This window comes from Manis pentadactyla, chromosome 16 (genome assembly GCF_030020395.1).
Source record: "Manis pentadactyla isolate mManPen7 chromosome 16, mManPen7.hap1, whole genome shotgun sequence".
Lineage (NCBI taxonomy): Eukaryota > Metazoa > Chordata > Mammalia > Pholidota > Manidae > Manis > Manis pentadactyla.
The window spans coordinates 29,481,432-29,496,786 of NC_080034.1; the positions used below are offsets into that span (position 1 = coordinate 29,481,432).

General features: G+C 39.5%; 1 long non-coding RNA gene across 5 annotated transcripts in view; it reads left to right on the top strand.

Moving 5' to 3' along the window:
• LOC118928033 (uncharacterized) overlaps nt 1–14,160 on the top strand; it is a 32,274-nt gene extending 18,114 nt beyond the window's left edge. The window contains exons 3-5 of one of the 5 annotated variants that reach the window (XR_008994470.1): nt 143–228; nt 1,826–1,907; nt 10,864–14,160. This is a non-coding gene — a long non-coding RNA (uncharacterized LOC118928033). Of the gene's footprint in view, nt 1–142; nt 8,897–10,863 lie in introns of those variants that run through there. The other 4 variants (XR_008994469.1, XR_005031056.2, XR_005031055.2 and 1 more) reach the window with 4 other exon arrangements.
• The last annotated feature ends 1,195 nt before the right edge of the window (nt 14,161–15,355 follow it).

Below are 15,355 nucleotides of genomic sequence, written 5' to 3' on the forward strand. Positions count from 1 at the left end.
TATATAAAGAACTCTTAAAAATCAGTAACAAAAAGACAGTCCAATAGAAAAATAGGCAGGAGAATTAGGCAAGCAATTCACTAGGGGATATTTGAATGACCAATAAGCATATTAAGAGATGCTCAATCTTATTTGTCATTAGGAACCTGGAAATTCAAACAACGATATATACTGCATCAATTATATCTCCAGGATTCACAGAGGTGACTAAATGAGGACATGAAGAAGGTAATGCCATTGAGAGAAAATTTTTATTACTTAGTGTTTTCAGGAGAAAGGGGTACGCACACCGTGCAGGGTCACATGTGGAAGCACCAGGTTTGGTCAGGAGGCAGAAGCGGAAGTGAAGGGAAAGCAGAGGCCACAGCCTTTATTTATTTATTTGTTTCAAGAAAGGCAAGGTATACAGATTAGGATTGGTTGGTTTGAATAATATGAGCAGGCTCTGGGCTATTGGAACAGTCTCTAGTTGTCTGGCACCTGGCCCTGGGTGATTTAGGGCAGGGGAAATATTGGCTTAGTGTGTGAAAGTTAGGTAAAGGAAGGGATTGGGGAGATGGGCTTAATATGGGTTGGGAGGTTTGTAATATGATTTTTGCATATTTGCAAAAGCTGGATTGCAGGGGAGATATAAACCACTTGGGCTGTTAGTAGGGTCCTGTGATTAATGGATGCCAAATAGATGCAGTATCTAAGAAAACACAGACTAGCGCCCCATCTACTAGAAAGGCTAAATTAGAGAGACATACTGACAATACAAAATCTGGCAGGGATGTGGAACAACTGTAATACTTGTACACTACTGGTGTATGAAGTTCAAAAGTAGGAAAAACTCATCAAGGATATTAGAAGTCAGAAGAGCAGTTTCATCTTCTTCGGAGGAGTGTTACTGAAAGGGGCACAAAGAGAATACTGAACTGGTGAAGTCTTTTTCTTTGGCTTATTTGAAAGAAAACAGCAGACACAATACACAACAATATACATTTATCATACTGTGTCGTGGTTAGAAGAATTATCTGGCTCTGTGCCATAATCTAATACATGGAGATCTTGGTCATTTTACCCATCCCGTAAGATCTTGCTGGTTGTGGTGTAATAAGAAATATATATTTGATCTCTGCCCCCAGTTTCTGACAGAGGCTCCTAAAACCCTTGTAATTTTCTGAGTGATGGGGGTAATAGAGCCTCTTATACAGACTTCCTGATTCTCTTGGAATTTCCTGGATGATTGGAGTATCTTTAGTTCTAATGAGGTGAGTCTTGGGGGGCTCCTGGATGACCTCAGAATGGGGGCTGGTTGCCAGAAAGACCAAGCCATGATTAGAAGCTTGGAACTTTAACCGCCAACCCCCATCCTCTGGAGAGAGGATGAGGGGCTGAGAATGAGTTAATAATCAATGACACCTAGGTGATGAAGCCATCATAAAAATCCCTGTGGGTCTTAGAGAGCTTTTAGGTTGGTGAACCCATCCACAGTGCTCAGACCCTTCTGGGCCTACCTGATATCTCTTCATCTGGCTATTCATGTGTATCCTTTATAATAAACTAGTAATAATAAGTAAAGTTTTTCCTTGGGTTTTGTGAGCTGTTATAGCAAATAACCAAGCCTGAGAAAGGGGCCATGGGAATCTCTGATTTGTAGCCATATCAGATTGAACTGGTCCACTGAACTGATGATGTAAGACTGACAGGACATGTTGAGTATAAAACAGCAGGTAGTGTGCATGCTTAAGGAAATACATGTATAGCAAAAGGCAGGGAGACTAAAGGACAAGAGCTTTTCACTTCATTGAAATTTCTTGGTGCTTTTTGATTTTGCACACAGGCAGTCCCCTCCAAATGAAGGACAAATTGTTTTACTTGTGAAACCTATTACTAAATGAAAAAAACAAAGAGACATCACTCAGGTGAGTTTAGAGACAATGTTTACCATATTCAGGTGTACTTCTCTGACTTTACCTGGTCACCTAAAGTGAAGCCACATTTGAGTGAGACTCAGAAGAAAAAAGGTTCTCCAGCTGGTGCAGTCTGCCATGCAACTTGGTCCTTACAATCTTTTTGATCACAGTGTTTGTGGCAAATCGAGGTACTGTATGGAGCTGTGGCAAGTTCTGACAGGGGCATCATTGCAGAAGCCCTTTGACCATGACCTTTGGCAAATATTCTCCCACTGAGAATCTGCTCTTGGCTAACTGCTAGGCTTTGGACACAGAATGACTGTGCAACTCAAGCTGTTCGTCAAGAGCTGGTTACTATGTGGTCCTCCTCGGTTTGAAACTGACTCACAGATATTAAGAAGTAACTAGCGGTTACCAATAGGGAGAGGTTGGGGCAGGTTTGCAGGGAAGGGTGAAGGGGATAAAGGGGCACAATATTCACAATCACAATATAAGTTGGTCATGGGGACGGTAGCACAGTTTGGAGAATACAGTCAATGATTCTGTTACATCTTTCCACATTGATAGATGGTAACTGCAGTAGAGGGGGTGAGAATTTTATAATATGGATAACTGTTGAACCACTATGTTATACTTTTGAAACCAATATAAGATTGTATATCAGTGATACTTCAATTAAAAAGAAAGGTGGCACTAGAACAAAGTGGCTTCACAGCTGCATTATATCTATCTTTAAGCAAACAGATGATTCCAATAGTGTTTAATTATGCTAGACTGCATAAAAAAATAAGAAATTTCACACTTTCTATAAGTCAATTTTGTTACTACTTATATGTTAGTTTTAATGTTTTAGAGGTTTATTCAGCCTGCTACTTTTCCTTGATATAGTTGGATAAATTATGTTTTTCAAGGGAACTAATTGTTCAAGGTTTCAAAATTAATTGGCACAGAGTTGTTCATATTATCTCATAACTTTTTTAAACTGTTAATCCAGGGCTGCCAATACAGTTGCACATATTGTTTACTGCATAAGCTTATCTGAACAAGGAATGAATGAGAGCAGCCTTCACCCAGGTTTCCAAGTAACAAACCCAGGGTGAGGCTGCTTACCACCCAGGGGGGTGGGTTTTTTTCTTTTCCTAACTCTCTGTGAGGGCTAGTTGTGGCCTGACTCTAACTTACCTATATCCCTCTTTTCTTTCCAGGATTGTTGATTTGCCCTCTTTTGTTTTATTGGTCAAGTCTGCCAGAGTTTTGCCTTTTCTATTAGTTCATTTCAAATAATTTTATTTTGTCTTTTTGCAAACTCTTTTGTGTCTTTGTCTCATTTTCAATTAATTCGTGCTTTCATTTTTTATTACGGCCATTCTTTTTCTTTCTTGAAGGTGATTGTGCTGTTTTTTTTCCCAGGGAAGCTTAGCTTAATAATTTTTTACCTTTCTTCCTTAATATAAGCATTTAGGACTCTACATTTCTCTTCGTGAATTACTGTATCTTCATCCTATGAGGTTTTTATTTAATTCTGAAAATGTTCACACATAAAAGTTGAAAGAATTACATGGTGATACCCAAATGCCCAGCACTGAATTTCTACAGTTAAGATTCCACCAAATTTACCTTATCATGCAATTTTCCATTTATCCACCTTCCTTCTATCCATTCATCAAACATCTTATTTTTAATGCATTTCCAAGGAAGTTACAGGCATCAGTACCTTTTGCTCTTAAACATCTCTGCATGCCTACAATTATCTGGAGTTCAATTTATTTATTTATGGAAATTTTGAGGCTATTATTCATTTTAATTCAATGATGAAAACTATCAGAAGAATATTCTCCTGAAAATTATTTCTTATTAGGAGAGAAGAAAGGGAAGAAACATCATCTCACATAGCCACAGATGGTGTGGGAGTCACGCCTCTCCAGCAGATGGAGATGGTCTGTTAGTCTGTCCAGGCACTGTCTGGGTCAGCAGGATTGTAGTCTCTACCATCCTCACCCTCCTCCAGCTCCATGTGATCCATTTCTTGGAACAAAGACTCAGCTACCTCCACATTACTTCCAGCATCTTCCAGGATATCAGATGTGTTAGGCCTATGATCTGTTTCAAATAGCTGTTTCCCACTTACTTAATTTATTTCCTGCTTGTTCTTCCTTCATTTGTTTCTCACTAATTTCCAATGGTTCTGCATCAAACTTGGCCTTCCAACTTAAATTCTCAGTTGTAATGAGAGTGCCATGAAATAACTGCTTTTCAACTTCTGCTTTTTCTTTTTGTTCCTTTTTCTTTTTTTCCCCCAGTTTTTATTTGATTGACTATTTCCTTTAAATTTTCTTGCACAGCCATCACCAAAGAAAAGATTACCATACCAAGGTTTTCTTCTGCCTATAATGCTAATAATTTTTAAATATCTGAGTCACCACCATTATCCTAGATTTTCCTGGGAGAATACTTCATGGGTGGGGTTTCATCTGGTCTGGGTATTTCTTACTGTATGTAAACTTGAGAGTATCTAGACAATTTCGTTATTTTCTCCAGCCTCAGATGTCACAATAATGGTGAAGCTGGGTGGATTTTCTAATAATACTTAGCAGGACCATGTCAGGCAGAACACTCCTGCAGGAGAATGTGGTGTCAGGAGAGTCCAGTTATATTTTGGAAGACCATTTGTCAGGAGGCTTGTACCAATGTTCCCTTGAGCTGGGAAGGAGTCAGGGTAGATGGACTCCAGAGCCTCCAGCTTCTTGTGCCACTCCTCATGGTAATCTGTCATCATGGACTTGCTGTACTCAAGGACTACCCAGACACTCAGGTGCTATGCAGCAGCCAGGTGGGCACAGGTGCAGAGTCCCCAGCTGGCAAGCCTGGGGCCCAAGGCCAGGCTGGCCCTGTGGTACAAATTAGTTATTTTTTTAAAGTAAAATTGTTATAGAGTGAAATACATGCATATTAAATGTACCATTTGATAAATTTTGACAAATGTCACCCTACGAGTTTCAATGTATTAAATACTCATTACCATTCAGTTCTAAGTGCCTTTTAATTTTCACTATGATTTCTTCTTTGGTCTCTGAGTTTAATGATATTTTGATATAACTGCATTAGTAGTAGACTTGTATTGATGAAAAAAACACATGCAGTTACTACCTGGGTAAATCCACCTGCGTTTACTTATTTGGAGGATCTAAGAAATGTCAGCAATGAGCAAGAAGCACAGTACATAAATCAGTTCTAACAATCTCCTGGATAGTAGGTGGAATTGGTTTCCAGATCCCAAAATCCTAGCAGGTGGGGTTGCCAGATTTAGTAAGTAGAAATACAGTATTTTGCCTGGCCATCCTACAAACAATGAATCACAGTTTTAGATAACAATTCATGAGTGAGTTGAGCATCATACCATTCTTTCTAGATGGCTAGCTGTCCCTTTTCTGGCCTACTTGTTATATATGCAAGGCTGGAGTCATTGGACACATGAGCCAGTTTGGATATGTGCCAGCAACCCCATCATCAGAGTCAGTTGCTCCTCATCAATATTGGACTTAAAAAATATACAACAGGATTAAACAGTTGAGTCAAATACAGCATATACACAGACATGAGTACGTTAATATTAAAAATACTTAATATAGTGGATAATATAGTCAACCTCTGCCTTCCTCTTCAGCTCCATGCCTCACCCTCCTTCTTCTCTGCCCTCCAGCCACATTGGCCTTCCATCTGGCCCCTGAAATCACTATGGTTTCTCCTGCCACAGGGCCTTTGTATATGGCAGAGCTTCCCAAAATCTTATGTCAGAAAGGTGTTAACAAGTGTGTCAAGGAATGATTCCTCTCAGCCCTGGAATAAAGATGGGTGGAGACCCTCCAGTGGGCTGAAGTAGGGAGAGCCAAAGACAAAAGAAAAGGTAAATGTTGGGAAGCACTGGATAAGGGGTTCCCTTTTGCCTGGAAGGCTTTCCTCTCCTACTCATCTTCAGACCTCAGCTCCAACATCACTCCTTAGAGGTGACCTCCTAACTTCTCTAACCATGTTGGATCTCCTGACTATATGTTCTCAGACCATCCTGTGCCTTTCCTTCATAGTACTTATCACAGTTGTAATTTTACATCATTTATGTCTCCTTAGCTTGACCTTAAGTTCTATGAGAGAGGGACTATGTCTTTATCTCCCTCTTCTCCTCCTCCAAACTTTTAAAATTGAAACCTAACATGAAAAATGAAACTTAACATCTTAAGTGATTAGTGTGGTGAATTACTGCAAAGTGAACACATCTAGATTAAGAAATAGAACATTAGCAGGTATAAGCACTATCTGTACTTAAAACACCATAATAAATTTTGCCTGCTTTTTGAACTCAGTATAAATAAAGTCATACAGTTCCTATTTTTGTGTGTCTGGCCGCTTTGGTGCAACATTGTATCTGTGAAATTCATATTGTTATTGTGTATAACTGCTGTAATCTGTTTTTTTTCGTTGCTGAGTAGTATTCCACTGTATGAATCTAGTATATTCATTCTACAGTTGAAATCTTGACTATTACAAATAATGCCAAAAGAACATTTTGTACATATCTTTTTTATTGTAGTAAAACATGCATATCAAAATGTTTAACCTTTTAACCATTTTTAAGTGTATAATTAAGTGGCACAAAGTGCATTCACAATACTGTATAACCATCACCACTGTCCATTTCCAGAACTTTTTCTGTACAGGTCTTCTTGATGAACATATGTCTATATTTCCTAAGGGCATATACTTAGGATATGCTAAATCATAGGGTTTGTGTATGTTTAATTTACTAAATACTGCCAAACAGTTATTTAAAGTGGCTATACCAATTTACATGCCCACCAGCTCTGTATGAGGGTTCCCATGGCTCTGTGCCCTTGCGTATACTTGGTGTTATCAGTCTCTTAAATTTTAATTATTCTGGTAAATGTGTAGTAATTTTTTTTCAATTTCTCTGATAATTAAGACAGCTTAGTACCTTTTCGTATACTTGATGGCATTGGATAGCTTCTTTTGTGAAATGACTGTTCAAGTCCTCTGCCCATTTGTTTTTCCTTTTAGCCCATTTTTAACTGGATTACCTATAGTTTTCTTATTGGTGTAAAAGGGTTATTTATATATTCTGGATTCAAATACATTTTTGGTTAAGTGTTTTGCAGTTTTGTTCTTCATTCCATAACTTGTATTTTCACTCTTATAATGGTGTCTTTTGATCAGCCAAAGTTGCTGATTTTAATATAGTCTAGTTTAAAAATTGTTTCATTTACATTAGTGCTTTTTGTATCCTATTTAAGAAATCTTTGCCTCCTGAAGGTCATGAAGATATTCTTAATTTCTTTTGGGATTTTTTGGTCCATGACAGTTTTTGATTACTCTTTATTCCATGCATCTAACACAGTGATTATAAATTGGTGTTTCCCATTCCTCCTGTATTTGCATCAGACTTTGTGATTTCTGCCATAGAAAACCACACCAGTATTATTGTTCCCTTGACATCATTAAAAGTCAGCTGTAAATTCTTTTTAAATTTACCTCAAATTTAGCAATACCTGTGAAAATATAAATTTGATGTGCAAGTCATTTTTAATACAATTAAGCAAATACATAATGTATAAAACTTCATATTTGCTTTACATTAATCTCTAAGATTCCTCATTATGCATATTACACTTTGGGATACTTTGCTGTAAATGTTAGCTATTTCATGTTAAAAAATTGGGAAAATGGTTGGTACATAATGAACATTGTGTTAACTGTTAATATAATTCTTATATTAGTTTTTAATAATTTGATAAGCTGTCATATTCTATTGGTCACACAAATCAACCCTAGTACCATATGGGAAGGGACTATATAAGGGTGTAAATACCAGGAGACAGTGACCAGGGGGTCATCTTGGAGGCTGGCCACATCTTAGAAACATGAATTGCTTGCTAGCACACAAATAATACTGCCTGAGCTTCAAATTTCATAAAATTACAATTTTGTCTTCTCTTTCTTTAGCCTTTTTTGTTTTTATTAAAGTGTTGTTAGTATACAATCTTGTGTTGGTTTTGAATGTACATCACAATGGTTCAACAGTCCCCATGATCAATTTACATTGTAATTGCAAATTATTGTGCCCTTTATCCCCATTCCCCACACCCATCCTTATTCCTCCCCCTTGGTAACCACTAGTCACTTCTCAGTGTCTACGGGTCTATTGCTATTTTGTTCCTTGCTGTTTTACTTTGTTTTTCTATTCCACAAATAAGTGAAATCATTTGGTATTTGTCTTTCTCTGCCTGGCTTATTTCACTGAGCATAATACTCTCTAGATCCATCCATGTTGTTGCAAATTCTCTCTAGCCCTTTTTATTGTGAAAAATTTCACATATGCATAAAAGTCCATAAGACAAATGTGCAGCTTATTAAGTTATTAAAAAGCTAATATCTGTGGAAAAGCAATCACTCAGGTTAAGACATGGAACAATGTCAACAACCCAGAAGCCTCCTCCCCACTCTTGTGAATGACAACACTCCCCTTCCCATCCTTATGGTGACACGTCACATATTTTCACAAATATTGCTAAATTTGGGCCAAAGTTAAAAAGAATTTTAAGTTGACTTTTAATGATATTAAGTAAATAGTAGTGGTGGTATTCTTATGGCAACAATCACCATGCTGATTTTTACAGTTTTCCATGTGTTTTTCTTTATAGCTTACCACCTAAGATTGTATTCCTATTCAATACAGTTTAGTTTTGACAATTTAAAATTTTTATGTAAATGGAATCATCCAGTATGTAGTAGTTCTGTGTCTAAATTTTTTGGCTCAATATTATGTTCTTAAGATCTACCTATGTTACTGAATGAGGCAGTTTGTTAATTTGCAATCCTGTATAGAATGTTTATAAACATACTGAAATGTACCCATTTTACTGTTGAAGAAGATGTGGACAATTTTCAGTATTTGGCTATTACAAATAAAGCTGCTGTGAGCATTCCCATACACATCTCCTGGTATATCTGTACTTGCATTTCTGTAGGATATATACCTAGGAATAGAATTGTGTAGTCATTTTCAACTTTAGTAGGTAATGCCAAACTGTTTCCAAAGTAGCTGTGCTGACTTATACTCCCCCTTTGCAATGTATGGGAATGCCCTTGTTTCACATCCTCACCAATATTTGGAATTCTAGCTCTATTGTTGAATGTAAAGTGGTATATCTCATTATAGTTTTAATTTGCATTTTCATGATCATCCATGAGGTTTCACATATTCACTAGCCATTTGGATTTCCACTTTTGAGTACTTACTCAAGAATTTTGAACAGTTCTTATTGGGGTGTCTGTCTTTTTCTTAGTGTTTTGTAGTGGTTATTTATATATTGTAGATATGAGTCCTTTTTATGTGTAGCATATGCCTTTTCCCACTCCATTCTCTTAATGGTGTCTTTTGATAAACAGAAGTTCTTAACTTTAATGAAATCAAATATATCAATCTTTTTCTTGTTAGTTGTGTTAGCTTTGGTTACCCATTTTATTATCAGGGAGTCCAGGGAGCAGGTGTGAGGGACAAGGAGCATCAAGCAGGAAGGAAAGGAGAACCAATAGAAGGATGTTTCATCAACCTGGCTGCTACTAGATTAAACTGATTGCTGGGAACTGTCCTCAATTAACAAATTGCATCTCAAGCCCATCTAGGGGAGGTGAGATAAGGGAAGATATGGGGGAAATTATTCACTGGCTTGTCCCATTGACCAAAATTCTACCCCATGGGGAATTATCTCCCTCCCATTCCTGGTTGCACATGAGTTTATACCTTTAAAAAAAAGCCTTTTACTATCATTTTAGTGGGGTCTAAAATCATATTTTCTAATTGCTTGCTACTCGCGTATAAGAACATTGGTGATATCTAAGTATTGCCCATTGTAGTCACAAAGCAGGGAGTGCTTAGGCTCAGTTCTCACTTAAAGACTGTCAAAACTTTTGCCCTCCCACCCACTTGGCACACAGCTTACCATAAAGCTATCGCCCCAAGCAGAAAGTTGGCAATAGTTTTGTTCAGCTTGCATGTAGGGGCAGGGATATCCTTGACTTTAAGATGAAAACCTGGTCCAGGCCCTCCACCTAATGGGAGACCCTTAATCTCCATCCACAGGAGCCAAATCTCTGACTGCTATCCTTGCTTCTAGACTTATTTCAAAAACCAGGAGGTCTGTGGCTTCAGCATGTTCACAGGGGGAGCAGGGTTATCTTATTTTAAAGCCTAGGTTGCTTTACTTTTCTCTTTTCATGTTTTATCTGTCATTGCTATATGTCTGCTACAGAGTGTGTGTGTTTGTGTGTGTGAGAGAGAGAGAAAGAGAGAGAGACTTAACCTATTTCACCATGACAAAAAGTTCTAGAGACAGAGATCTCCGAAATAAAAGGGTTTATTGTGCTTTTACAGATGCAGCCAGATAAGGACTGAGTCCTGTGACAGGAAATTTCTGCTTCACCAGTAGCAAGGCCTGTTAACAGAAATAACTTGTCCGCCAGATTCAAGACACAGGGCATATATAAGAGGGGTCTCAAGGAAAAAAAGTTCTCTAATTCACGGTGGCTACAGATAAGGAAGGTGGGCTAAAGCAAAGTAGGGAAAGTCTGGAGATAGGTGGTGAGTCCATAGTGAAGGCTCGGGCATTGGTTGTTGATGATGGTCAGACACAACTCGTGTGCAAGGGGGATGCAGTGGTTCTGGGGACCTGCTAGATAATTGTTGACTTCCTCCAGGAATATGGAGTTTCTGGTTAGCTACAGCCTGTGGCAATTGACTGACTCTCTCATTTGGCCCTCAAGTCACTTAATTTTAGGACATTTCAGAATTTTTCCTTATCAAACATTTTCATCAGATTAGTAAGAGTTTCTCTAATTGATGACAGACAGCAGTTGTTACGGGATGTTAATTAAATTCTCTTTGTTGTCTTTGAAGTTTCAGCAAAGGCCTCCAAAGCAGAAAGCAACATAATAGGTGCCAGGTACCACTTTCCCCCATCTCCCTCAAAGGGAGATGGGAAGAGAGGTGAACCAGTCTGCCAGCACTACTAATCATCCAGATTGAGTCTATGTGAGAGAATGGAAGTTGTGTTGCGGAGCTACATGCACATTCTGTATTTCCTCTCCCTCCACTCTGGGGAGGGAGAGAGGTCATTCTCTGCCTGAAGCCAAGTGAGATAGAGGCCTCAATTAGCATCTCTCAGAGTGTTTGGTATATATCTCCTGGGGTTTGGAAGTCTGTGGATAAAATGAGTTCCTGTGGCCAGGATTCTCACCTGGCCCTGGTTGACTAGCTCACTGCACATCTGTGGGAAATTTGACTCTATATAAAGAGCTCCGCCCAGTGCTCTGCACACGACACAGTGGCAGGGCTGCAAGGCTGCAGGAGAGCAGAGCAGAGGCTGGAGTGGTGGCAGCGCCAAGGACAGAGGCCCAGAGGACGGCTGCGCAGGACGACTGTGCAGAGAGGCCCGGAGGATGGCTGTGCAGGACGACTGCAGAGAGGCCCAGAGGACAGATGAGCAGGATGGCTGTGCAGAAAGAAGGGCCTAAAGGACAGCTGTGCAGACATAGGGGCCCAGAGGCAGAGACCAGCTTGCTGCATGCAGACTTGCTCTTGAGTGAACGGGATTTTAGTGACTGACCTGCCACCTGGAAATAAAGTTGGGTATAATCCTTTCATCCCAAGAACGTTTTGCTGTCGATTTCTTTGGTCACACTCAATCCATAGAAAACTTGCCCGGGGCTGAAACCCATTGGCAAGACAAAGTCCATGGGGACTGATATCCTAACTCCCAACTGAGAAGGTTGCAAAGCACGGTGCTGGCTGACTAGCTGCCCAGGGATGGCAAGTAAGGTGATCATATGGAGCACTGTGGTGGTTGCAAGGGAGCTGTGCTGCCCTTGCCAGCAGGGCAAAGATGTGTGAGAAAGATGTGTGAGTTGTCCTGCAGGACACGTGTACCTAGAGGGAACCAACCTGGAGTCATTTAAAAAGGGTCCTTCCTATGAGGGATGCCCAGAGAGGGAAGGACCCCAGGACAGTGAGTTTTACAGGGGATGAACTTCTAGAAGGCCAAGGACTATGGGGAAAAGGGTCATAGGCTGTCAAAAGAGGAGAGGCATTGCCTAAGTTCCAGCAATAGAGACAATAAAAGGCCGCAAAGGTGACATAAAGGAAAAAGCCAGCATTTGTGAGTCCTACATGTCCAAAGGGAACCAACTCTCAAAGATTAAGAGCATCCTGCATTAACCAGGAATGACTGTGCCATCTCTCCCAGTCCCTTCTTCTCCTGCACCAAGCCCTGGGAGTGGAGGGTTAAGAAATAGCAGCTAGCCAGTGGGAGAGGAGGAGTAAACTGAAGAGTAAAGGTAGGCATGTGGAGAAGCCTGGCACACCTCTCTTCATTACAGCAAAGTGGCACCTGAAGCAGAATCAGCACAGGGAGGGGAGAACCTTGAGCTTGAACTTTAGAGTTGTAATTGTCACCTTGGACAAGATATTTTCACTCCTTCAATAAGACTACTTGTGACTGAAAAATGTGTGAAAAACAAAGGGATCGGCAAGATGCTTCATGCAGGACATGGCAAGAACTATGTGTAGGGCATATATGAAGGGGAAGCAGGAGAGTTTTCCGATTATATACCATGGAAGCCGGCTAAACAGTTATTCAGTATCAGAGAGGGATTGGAGAGGAAAAGTTGATACACAGTATAACTAACCCTGATTTAAAATGTATTAACTCCAAATATCTATAAATACCTATTTACATTTTCTTCACATTATTTAGGTCCCACCAAAAGCATGAATAATCAAAATTCATATATAGGCTAATAAAGACAGGGCTTTATACCTCCTATTTTTTCACTGATTTTTTTCAATTAAAATAAATTTTATGGTTTTAAAAAATTTATAGATTATATAAATAACCCAAAGTCAGAAAATATGGAAAAGAAAATAAAACCATCTCCATAATAGTCATATTAGGCAAGGTTATACTGGTAGCAGATTATCCCTCAAAATCTCACTGCTCACCCTGAATAGCCAAAGCAATCCTGAGAAGGAAGAATAAAGTGGGGGGGATCTCCCTAACTTCAAGCTCTACTACAAAGCCACAGTAATCAAGACAATTTGGTACTGGCACAAGAACAGAGCCACAGACCATTGGAACAGAATAGAGACTCCAGACATTAACCCAAACACATATGGGCAATTAATATACGATAAAGGAGCCATGGACATACAATGGGGGAAATGACAGTCTCTTCAACAGATGGTGCTGGCAAAACTGGACAGCTACATGTAAGAGAATGAAACTGGATCACTGTCTAATCCCATACACAAAAGTAAATTCGAAATGGATCAAAGGCTTGAATGTAAGTCATGAAACCATAAAACTCTTAGAAAAAAACATAGGCAAAAATCTCATGGACATAAACATGAGCGACTTCTTCATGAACATATCTCTCAGGGCAAGGGAAACAAAAGCAAAAATGAACAAGTGGGACTATATCAAGCTGAAAAGCTTCTGTACAGCAAAGGACACCATCAATAGAACAAAAAGGCATCCTACAGTATGGGAGAACATATTCATAAATGACAGATCTGATAAGGGGTTGACATCCAAAATACATAAAGAGCTCACACACCTCAACAAGCAAAAAGCAAATAATCCAATTAAAAAATGGGCAGAGGACCTGAATAGACAGTTCTCTAAAGAAGAAATTCAGATGGCCAACAGACACATGAAAAGATGCTCCACATCGCTTGTCATCAGAGAAATGCAAATTAAAACCACAATGAGATATCACCTCACACCAGTAAGGATCACCATCATCAAAAAGACAAATAACAACAAATGTTGGCGAGGTTGTGGAGAAAGGGGAACCCTCCTACACTGCTGGTGGGAATGTAAATTAGTTCAACCATTGTGGAAAGCAGTATGGAGGTTCCTCAAAATGCTCAAAATAGACTTACCATTTGACCCAGGGATTCCACTTCTAGGAATTTACCCTAAGAATGCAGCACTCCAGTTTGAAAAAGACAGATGCACCCCTATGTTTATCGTTGCAGTATTTACAATAGCTAAGATATAGAAGCAACCTAAATGTCCATCAGTAGATGAATGGATAAAGAAGATGTGGTACATATACATAATGGAATATTACTCAGCCATAAGAAAAAAACAGATCCTACCATTTGCAACAACATGGATGGAGCTAGCGGGTGTTATGCTCAGTGAAATAAGCCAGGCGGAGAAAGGCAAGTACCAAATGATTTCACTCATATGTGGAGTATAAGAACAAAGAAAAACTGAAGGAACAAAACAGCAGCAGAATCACAGAACCCACGAATGGACTAATAGTTACCAAAGGGAAAGGGACTGGGGTGGATGGGTGGGAAGGGAGGGACAAGGGTGGGGAAAAAGAAAGGGGGCATTATGATTAGCATGTACAGTGTGGGGAGGGGTACGGTGAGGGCTGTGCAACACAGAGCAGATAAGTAGTGATTTTACAGCATCTTACTATGCTGATGGACAGTGACTGTGAAGGGGTATGTGGGGGGGACTTGGTGAAGGGGGGAGCCTAGTAAACATAATGTTCTTCATGTAATTGTAGATTAATGATACCAAAATTTAAAAAAAATTTTTTTTTAATAATAAAATAAAATAAAATAATCTCACTGCTCAACACAACAAAGTTTTCGTTCATGCTTGTGGTACTCTGCTCCACACAATCAGCCGGGGACCCAGGCTGAGAGGCTGCACCATCTAAAACATGTGGCTTCCTTAGCTGCCACAGCAAGGGAAGAGAGCATGGACGTCTTACAACTACTCTTTCCTGATTGGGCCTGGAAGTGATAAAAGATGCTTCTACTCATTCACACAGCCCATAGTGGCTAGAAATAGTCACATCCCTTCTGCCACCTTTCTGAAATGGGGAGGAAATGTCTTCCTCATGCTCGGAATGAGAGGAGACACAGATTTCAGTGAGCCTTGGTAATGTCTCCTAGATCTCCTAATCCCACCCAGCCAAAGATGACGAAAATAAACTTCTCTAGGCTGTTTTATATGGCAGCCTCACATACACAGACTGCTACCCTTCTCTGACAGGCCTTTTGTACTACTGAGCTGGTGTATCCAAAAGTCTGATTGCAGGTCTCTGTTGCCCTGCAATGTGCTCTGGACACATTATAAAATATGACCTGGACTGCTCAAAATCTCGCATATAACTCACATTTTCTGATTAAGAGCCATCAGTTTTTCAGATTGTTTTACTTTATTTGACTTCTATCATCAATCCTGGTATTTAGTTTCCTTTTCAATAGAGAAATCACATTTAAAAAGTCTCTTCACTGTTAAATTACACCCCTAACAGAAAACAACAGAATTGCTTTTGCTGTCTCTCAACTGTGGATTGAGATGTGG